This window comes from Saccopteryx bilineata, chromosome X (genome assembly GCF_036850765.1).
Source record: "Saccopteryx bilineata isolate mSacBil1 chromosome X, mSacBil1_pri_phased_curated, whole genome shotgun sequence".
Classification (NCBI taxonomy): Eukaryota; Metazoa; Chordata; class Mammalia; order Chiroptera; family Emballonuridae; genus Saccopteryx; species Saccopteryx bilineata.
The window spans coordinates 141,449,472-141,459,398 of record NC_089502.1 but is presented as its reverse complement, the minus strand read 5'-3'; the positions used below and the strand labels follow the sequence as shown (position 1 = coordinate 141,459,398).

At 45.8% G+C, this 9,927-nt stretch overlaps 1 long non-coding RNA gene across 7 annotated transcripts in view; it reads left to right on the top strand.

Moving 5' to 3' along the window:
* The first annotated feature begins 562 nt into the window (after positions 1-562).
* LOC136316713 (uncharacterized) overlaps positions 563-9,927 on the top strand; it is a 31,611-nt gene continuing 22,246 nt past the window's right edge. For 2 of the 7 annotated variants that reach the window (XR_010727793.1, XR_010727792.1), the window contains exons 1-3: positions 563-1,117; positions 3,886-3,976; positions 7,905-8,055. This is a non-coding gene — a long non-coding RNA (uncharacterized lncRNA). The remainder of the gene's footprint in view (positions 1,118-3,885; positions 3,977-7,904; positions 8,056-9,927) is intronic. The other 5 variants (XR_010727794.1, XR_010727797.1, XR_010727796.1 and 2 more) reach the window with 5 other exon arrangements.

The window sequence follows — 9,927 nt, the reverse complement described above, 5'->3', positions numbered from 1 at the left end:
GTCAAAATATTTGCAAAATAACTAATTACATACAAATACTTGTATAATAAATATAAAATTGCATCTTAATTTGTAAACATTTCTTCAAGTATGATGTTGGGCTCGGTTTTGAAGAGTGTGTGCGAACTCTGGGAATTAACATTGGGGAAAAAGGGAGAAATTGAAGAATGGGGGTCGGGGGGCTATGGTGGTGTAATATATTTAGGCACATTCTGAAACTTCTCAATTCCCTAGAAGGGGCTGTAAATATGCAGAGGTGACTAACAGGTCTCAAGACACATTAGCATTTTTGTAACGTGGGTGGACTGGCTGCAAAGAAGCCAAGACCAAAAAACTGGAGCCAGGGTTTCATAAAAGTCTGAACCCGGGGTCAGCCATCCAACAGCAAAATGGGGCCGCAGACCCTGAACAAAATTACTCTAAGTCAACTATCTGGTTTAAGAAGTTCATGAAGAAGTCTTAAATAGAATAGAGAAAACCTGGGGAGCCCGACAGTGTGTATTTGGGGTTCCAACAAAGACCTGAAGAGAGATGGAGACAAGGCTTGTGGCCACCGGGGGCACACGCACAGGCTGCGGGACAGTGAGTGTAGCGTCAGAGAATTTACTGCAGGACCAGGCCCACGGGATGCCTGGGATGGCGAAATTCCTGGGGTAAAAAAATTTTCCACGCTAAACTTTGCGAATCGCTGCCAGTGAAGACATCCAGGCACTGACTTCGTCCCCGAGGTTACCTAGTCTGAGGTTACCTAGTCTCTCTACCAACGCCACGCGTGCTCTTACTGCACCCTGCTCGCGCATCATCAGTGCTCTATTGCAGGTGGGCGGGGCTCCCGTGGCTCCACCCGTGACCTGCGCATTGACGGAGAGATTAAAGATCAGAGGTCCTGTCCCTGGAGCCGTCATGGCGGCGCTGTATCGTACCCGTGCTGTGGTCGCCAAGTCAGTTACTACGCGTGTTCCTCTTCTCCCGGCCATGTCGAGGAATGGGCACTGAGAGTGGCGCCGGGAGCGAGAGTTCCGAGTCCAGGGAGTCAAGAACACTGCCGGGCGGCTTCGCGACCGCTCTGGAGCAACACTCGGACCTGTAGCGGAAGGCGGAGCTTGGGTGGACGAGGGTGAGTCGCGGGACCCATGTTGATGACGCGGTGGACGGGAACGGGGCGGAGCCGGGCTTGGGAGTGGGGCGGAAAGCCGCGAGTCTGGGCGGGGCCGGGCTGGGGACTGGGCTGAAACACTGGGCGGGGCCTGGCGTGGGTAGAGAAGCCGCGAGTCAGGGCGGAGCCGGGCTGGGGACTGGGCTGAAACCCTGGGGCGGGGCCTGGCGTGGGGCGGGAAGCCGCGAGTCAGGGCGGAGCCGGGCTGGGAATGGGGCTGAGACCCTGGGGCGGGGCCTGGCGCAGAGCTGGGACGGTTCTTGGCCCAGTGGCTACTTGGAGAAGGGCGTGTGCGTGATTGCTGTTTTTTTCTCTTGTACTTTTGTGCGTCATTTACATGCTGGACCTGCTGTGTCCACCGGCCTTTACGGGTGTCTTTCTGAGACGGTCTAGGAGGGCTCCTGGACTCGGAGGCGAATGGGACTCACCCCGAAGAGGCCGGGCTCTCCGCTTTTCTTGTTCTAGACCGGAGCTTCAGGGCGGTGCTTGGTGCTTGGCCTGCAAGATTCTTTATATTTGTTAAATCAGTGGATCGGTGAATGAGAGCATTGCTGTCTCTATGACTTGAGCAAGTCGTTGAACCTCTCAGTGCCTCACTTTTCTGTAAATGACTTAAATTCACATCTGACTCAAGCAATACTTTTGTAAAATGCGGTAGAATGACTAGATAAATGAAATGGAAGAAATAGACATAAATGCAAGCCAGATTTTTCTTAATTACTAGATCCAGCATACGTGAAATTGTATGTCTGGCAATAATAAGTTATGTAAAAACAAACCCAGTCTCTGTACCTACCTTCTTAGGGACCAGTACCAAACAGTTCACAGACTGGTAGTGTCCTGGGTTATATAGAAAAACCTGCTTGGCGTCCAGCACAATGTTTGACTCTTAGTGGGCTCTCAGTGTTTGCCAAATGGGTGAGTGAATGAATTGTACACATAGTGCATATTTGAACTTCAATTGAGGTGTGTTTCTGCTTAAAAACAGTTGTACAGGTGAGAATAGTACAGGTTTTAGCATATCAGTTATGTGCACATCCAGAATAATTGATCAAAAACAACTGTATGAGTAATAAGATAGCTGAAAATACATTCGTTTTCATTTTAATGTTAATTGGAAGTTTTCAGTGCTTCTCTGAATTATGTTTATGATGAGGAATATGAGCAGTTATTAGATGTTGATAGATTCAACTTTGTGAAAAAACTTTCACTTGACCTTTTGAAGTGTCTGGATCTGTTTAATTGAAAAGTATCCTGAGGTTGCAAGATTAATAAAGTTGATCTTTATTGTGTGGTCAAGATTTTTGGGAAAATTCAATTTTACAAGTAATACTTGCTTAACTTTAAAAAGAGCCTGACCTGTGGTGGCGCAGTGGATAAAGCGTCAACCTGGAAATGCTGAGGTCACCGTTCGAAACCCTGGGCTTGCCTGGTCAAGGCACATATGGGAGTTGATGCTTCCAGCTCCCACCTGCTTCTCTCTCTCTGTCTCTCTCTCCTCTCTCTCCCTCTCTGTCTTTCTCCTCTCTAAAAATGAATAATTTTTTTAAAAAAAATTAAAAATAATAATAAATTTTAAAAAAATAAATAAAAAGAATTTAACACTGAAAGTTGTTATGGGAAATGTAAAAGCCCCCTTTTCCTCATTTTCTCAAGACTGGAGGGTGTATTTTTTTAAATGGCAACTTCCAGAGAGTTTTATATATACATATGTAAATATAAACTAGTTAAGTGTAAGCGTAATTATATTTAAAAACAAAAGTTGGTTAGCATGTTTTTGAAGTATGTTATTACTGTCTCATAGTTTAAATTCTGGATTCAGACAGTGTTGGTTTGAGTTATGGTTTTGTTATTTACTAGCTATGCTTCCTTGGAAAATTACTTAATATCTGTGTATTTTTTTCTTTTTTTTATAAAAGGAAACCTTGTGTCATGTGTTTATTATGAAATTAAATGAATCATTATTTAAACACATAGCACAAGTGCCTGATACTTAATAAGCAGTGTATTTTAGTTGCTGCTACTGAAAATTGGTATTTTCACTTAAGTATAAGTTTGAATACTTATGAATATTTTTCCTTCTCATTATATGTGTGGTGTACATATTCTTCATTGAAAAAAATGTTTGCTTCATATTCCATGGTAAAGGATATAGCATAAGTTACTTAACCAGGCTTTCATTAGTGAGCTTCCAGGTTTGTTTGTTTTTCCCTGTAATTAATACAGACAGTGCTCCAGTGAGCATTTACATTTTTGCACATCTATGGATTATATGCTGGGTCAAAGTGTACACAAATTTGTGTGTCGATAGATAGAGCCTGTTTGTGCCCCAGTCCCCCTTACAGTGAATGATGGTGACTGTCGCCTCACCCCTTATTCATGTGGGGTATTGTAAGTGGATTTTCTTAATATTGGGTAATCAAACACAGTACAGAAATTGGGAACTATCAAAATAATGGCGTGTTCACATTTTTTGACTTAATAATAAGTAAATGCTATTAATTTGAACTTACGAAATATAGTATATCAATAAAATACTACATTTATGTTATATATAGGGGCTCTATGTAAGATTTCATTTGTAATGTGGCTTCTGTTAAAAAAATAATTTGGCCAAAAAACAGTTTGTTGTTCCCTAAACAAATCCCTATTTCTTTACCTTTTCTCTGTTTCCTGGAATTAATATCCCTGGCTCCAGATAACATTGTAAAAGCCATCTCTTTTATTAGACCTTCGTCATCCCCCAACCAGATGAAACTTCTTTTGACTGTCCCGGGCTTTGTTTTACACTACCTTTGTGGTACACAGCCAACTGTTAAGGTATGTATTAAAGTAATTTATGAATTTGTGTTATCCTATTTTCTAGATTGTAGTTCCTGAAGGTTCTTTTCATTCCTTGTATTATTCTTTTCACATGAGTAGGAATTAAATATTTGTTGATTTGAATTGGAATGAAATTTATACAGTTCAATGGTTGAATAAGTGTACATGAGAAATAACAAGGCTGGGCCCTGGCCGGTTGGCTCAGCGGTGGAGCATCGGCCTGGCGTGCGGGAGACCCGGGTTCGATTCCCAGCCAGGGCACATGGGAGAGGCGCCCATTTGCTTCTCCACCCCCCCTTCCTTCCTCTCTGTCTCTCTCTTCCCCTCCTGCGGCCGGGGCTCCATTGGAGCAAAGATGGCCCGGGCGCTGGGGATGGCTCCTTGGCCTCCGCCCCGGGCGCTGGAGCGACGCCCCGGAGGGGCAGAGCATCGCCCCCTGGTGGGCAGAGCGTGGCCCCTGGTGGGCGTGCCGGGTGGATCCCGGTCGGGCGCTTGCGGGAGTCTGACTGTCTCTCCTCGTTTCCAACTTCAGAAAAATACAAAAAAAACCCAAAAAACAAAAAAAAAAAAAAAAACAAGGCTGGGGGGCCTATTAGCCTATTACTGAATTTAATATATATATATAAAAGTTGAAATAGTACCCACTGATTTAATTCTCATCCCTAAAGTGCAGATTTGTGTGTCTAGATGTGCACTTAGAAAGAAATAAGTGATACTCAGTAAGAGCCAAGCAAGTTCTTGTTACAAAGAACTTTCCCCTCAGGTAGGAATTTAATCAATGGCAGTTCATTATGAATTTCTTATCCTCAAGTTTATGTGAAGTTACTAGTTTAAAGGATCTCAAGTTAAATGACTTGAAACACCCTTGTTTTGTGTGGAGGTCTGTGGGTGCCTCTGCCCTGCTCCCTCGCCCACTTCTCTTCCTTTGCTCCGTTTCCTTTAGCAGGTGGGTCATGCATCTGTGTAGTTGTTTTTTCAGGGTACGGACCAAGTCCTTTTCATTTTTGTAATCAACATAGCACGCATAGAGGGTCTAGTAAAATGTATTTTTAAAATCTTATATCTTATTCCCTTTTATTTATTTATTTTTGAGCCACTAACCATCATGTCAGAGATTAGAAGAACCTGTTAAGTCCATTGGGAGCTATGCTGTCGCTGATCACCCTTCTTAGAGCCACAGGTGGCGATAGTTGAGCAAAGCATTGGTTTTCCGCAATATGAATCTCTTTCTTAAGGGCAGAGAATGGCATATTACTTTTTAGCACATTGAAAAAAATGGTCTGCAACAGTTTTTAAGGCCACACAATAGGACATTTTATTATTTTTGAGATGGAGAATAATAGTTTACTATGTTAGCTTATTTATGTAGAATATTGATTTTACAAGATGGTTATAGTTTCATTTTAGTGATACATTAAATATATTTTATGCAAATATTTTTAAATGTTACTTTTACTTTTCACTTTTTTATGAATATTTTTACTTTTATTTTTATTTCAAAATGTTGAAATATTCCAGACCATAGCATTTTTTTTTTTTTTTGCATTTTTCCGAAGCTGGAAACGGGGAGGCAGTCAGACAGACTCCCGCATGCGCCCGACCGGGATCCACCTGGCATGCCCACCAGGGGGCGATGCTCTGCCCCTCTGGGGCGTCGCTCTGTTGCATCCAGAGCCATTCTAGCGCCTGAGGCAGAGGCCACAGAGCCATCCTCAGGCCATCTCTGCTCCAGTGGAGCCTCGCTGTGGGAGAGGAAGAGAGAGACAGAAAGGAAGGAGAGGGGGAGGGGTGGAGAAGCAGATGGACACTTCTCCTGTGTGCCCTGGCCAGAAATCAAACCCGGGACTCCTGCACGCCAGGCCGACGCTCTGCCACTGAGCAAACCGGCCAGGGCCAGCATATTTTTTTTTAATTTTTTTTTCATTTTAGAGAGGAGAGAGAGGGAGAGAGAGAGACAGAGAGAGAGAGAGAGAGAGAGAGGAGAGAGAGACAGAGAGAGAAGGTGGGGAGGAGCTGGAAGCATCAACTCCCATATGTGCCTTGACCAGGCAAGCCCAGGGTTTCGAACCAGCGACCTCAGCATTTCCAGGTCGACGCTTTATCCACTGTGCCACCACAGGTCAGGCCAGACCATAGCATATTTAAATCAGATATTTTGTCTTTTCAGAATACTGAGAATATAGATTGTTTAAAGAATTTGTTTCAATATAAGGGGGAAATTCTCATTTTTAATGTTTGGGGGGGGTTTTGTTGTTGTTTGTTTTGTTTTGTTTTTTTGTATTTTTCTGAAGCTGGAAACGGGGAGAGACAGTCAGACAGACTCCCGCATGCGCTCGACCGGGATCCACCCGGCACGCCCACCAGGGGCGATGCTCTGCCCACTAGGGGCGATGCTCTGCCCCTCTGGGGCGTCGCTCTGCCGTGACCAGAGCCACTCCAGCGCCTGGGGCAGAGGCCAAGGAGCCATCCCCAGCACCCGGGCCATCTTTGCTCCAATGGAGCCTTGGCTGCAGGAGGGGAAGAGAGAGACAGAGAGGGAGGGGGGGTGGAGAAGCAAATGGGCGCTTCTCCTGTGTGCCCTGGCCAGGAATCGAACCCGGGTCCCCCGCATGCCAGGCCGACGCTCTACCGCTGAGCCAACCGGCCAGGGCCTCATTTTTAATGTTTTAAGGCTGCTAAAATTATAGTTTTATTTAACCCTTTATTTTCTCAATTTTTAAAATGATACCAATATTTCAAAAATTAATATATAAAGGAATGTTGAAATACATTTCTGGTTTTAACCTTAGTGCCCCCTGGTTGTACATTCTAGGTTTCTAGGAGTATTATTTCTGAGTTAGTAATAAAAATTTTCTGACCTCTTTAGTTTCAACAATGGAATCTAACATTTTCAAAGCATGTTTAGAGGAAATGACCAGTTAATATAAAAACAATGAAAGAGTATATTAAAGTAGATATAAATCTCTAGAGAAAGTAAGATTTTTTTTTTTTGTATTTTTCTGAAGCTGGAAACGGGAAGAGACAGTCACACAGACTCCTGCATGTGCCCAACCGGGATCCACCCGGCACGCCCACCAGGGGCCACGCTCTGCCCACCAGGGGGCGACGCTCTGCCCCGGGGCGTCCCTCTGTTGCGACCAGAGCCACTCTAGCTCCTGGGGCAGAGGCCAAGGAGCCATCCCCAGCGCCTGGGCCATCTTTGCTCCAATGGAGCCTCGCCGCGGGAGGGGAAGAGAGAGACAGAGAGGAAGGAGAGGGGGAGGGGTGGGAGGGGTGGAGAAGCAGATGGGCGCTTCTCCTGTGTGCCCTGGCCGGGAATCGAACCCGGGACTTCTGCACACCAGGCCGACGCTCTACCACTGAGCCAACCAGCCAGGGCGGAGAAAGTAAGATTTTATCAACACAAACTGCAGCCTCCTCTCGTGTCCCCAGGCCACCCGGCCTCTGACTTACACCCCAAGCTCACCCCGCCACATGCCGTAGTACGTCTCTCTCTCTTTTTTATTTTTTTATTTATTCATTTTAGAGAGGAGAGGGAGAGACAGAGAGAGAGAGAGAGAGAGAGAGAGAGGAGAGACAGAGAGAGAGAAGGGGGGGAGCTAGAAGCATCAACTCCCATATGTGCCTTGACCAGGCAAGCCCAGGGTTTCGAATCGGCAACCTCAGCATTTTCAGGTTGACGCTTTATCCACTGCACCACCACAGGTCAGGCCATAGTACGTCTCTTTTCCGCGATATTTTTCTCCTGGCTTCATGCTATGCTTCCCACAGGTCTCAATTCAAATGTGATCTCCTCCTTGGGAGGTGGCCAGGACACCCTACCTAAAACCAGCCTCCTGCGCCCTGCTGACTGTTTTGCTTCATAGGCTCCTCAGTACGTGGAATGGAACATAATCACCTGTGGTTTTTCTCTGTCTCTCCGCAGAATGTAGAGTTTCAGTGTGTGTAGTGCCTCACGGGACACTGGACACACGGAACGTGCTCAAGAACACGTGCTGAGTGCTAAGTACAGCCCGGTGCGTGGCTTCACATCACTGGACACAGCCTGAACTCATATCCGAGGGCCACGGAGACTGGTGAGTAGGAAGAAAGGCAGGAATGGCCCCGGCGGTTAGCTCAGTTAGAGCGTCATCAGGAAACACCAAGGTGGTGGGTTCAATCCCGGGCTGGGGCACTGAGGGTTAAGGTTGTGTGGAGTTTAGGTTGCGCTGGGTTTTTCTTTGGCTCTGTGTGTATCAGACAACATGATAGGAAAAGCCAATTTGTGGATTGGAGCTTTGGAAAGCCTAATTATTCTCAGACACCAGCCCTGACGTTGGGTCATGCTGCTTCCAGGCTATTGTTGACTACCGGAAACAGTTTGGTCATCACGGCCCAGTTGTGTCAACAGCTGGGAGCAGAGTTACTGGTAGCTGGTGGGTGGTGACCAAGGTTGCTGCTCAATACACAGCAGGGCCCAGGACACCTCAGAACAAGGAACTACCCAGCTTGGCCCTGACCAGGCAGCTAGATTAGGCAGAGCGTCTTCCCACTGGGCCAAGGATACTGGTTCAATCCCCAGTCAGGTCACATACAAAAAGCAACCAAAGCATGCATAAATAAGTGGAACAGCCTGACCAGGCAGTGGCGCAGTGGATAGAACATCGGATTGGGATGCGGAAGGACCCAGGTTCGAGACCCCGAAGTCGCCAGCTTGAGTGTGGGCTCATCTGATTTGATCATAGCTCACCAGCTTGGACTCAAGGTTGCTGGCTCAAGCAAGGGGTTACTCGGTCTGCTGAAGGCTCACGGTCAAGGCACATATGAAAAAGCAATCAATGAACAACTAAGGTGTCGCAATGAAAAACTGATGATTGATGCTTCTCATCTCTCTCCGTTCCTGTAGGTCTGTCCCTATCTATCCCTCTCTCTGACTCTCTCTCTCTCTGTCCCTGTAAAAAAAATAAAAATAAGTGGAACAACAAGTTAATATATTCCTCTCTCTTTAAAAAATGAATAAAAACATTTTTAAAGATCACCCATTTCTAAATACCCATAGTGGTGAGATGAGGACCCACTGTGACCACAGGGACAGTGGGTGAGGGAGGGATGAACAGAACCTGGCCCCGCTCTAGCCAAACTCCATGCCAGGGGAGTATAGAGAAGCAGCCTGCACCTCCCCGGAGACACGCGCTTTCCGGTCTCCGCCATTCTGACTCTCAGCTTCCCAGAGCCTCTACCGCAGACCACCAGCGGGCTGCCATGAGCCTCTAGCTGAAAATGACACCTCTCTCAATGACATTTGCCACCATGACATTCCAAATCATCAGCTCGGAGAAAACGTCACAGTGACTGTGGTGAGAGTGACATTCAAACCTGTTCTCTTCACGAGAAATATGTTTTTGAGAAGACTAAAGCTTACAGGAAACCCTCACACAAACAGAAAACAGTAGTCCCTTGGCACAATTTATCATATATAATTACAATGTGGACTGTATTTTAAAAAAGAAGAAGAAAACAAATGTAGTTGTAACCATTACGGCTGATTGAGTCAATATGAAATTCTAAAAGCAAAAGTCAGAGGATTCCAAAAAGTTTCCATTGACTTCAACACCTAACTTTTTTGTTTTTTTATTTCATTGCATCATATCAAAGGAGTTTGGTTTTACATGGCTAAGGAGCTGATGTAATGGCAGCTCACCTTGCCATCCCGGAGCAGTCTTCACTACACGAAGAGGGCAGGTGAACGTTACTCTGAGCTCCCACCACGAGCTACCCTGGTGGACAAGGTAATGGGTTGGTGGGACCGGGTGTGTTAGTGTTTGGTTACCAACACACTCTGGCATGAACTCTTTTTCTCAGATTTTTGAATGCAGTTTGGAATGGGATTGAATCATTTCCTAAAGGCCTGAAGAACCACAGTAGTTAGGGCACAACGTGAAGATCACAGCACTGGTCTTTAATGAAAA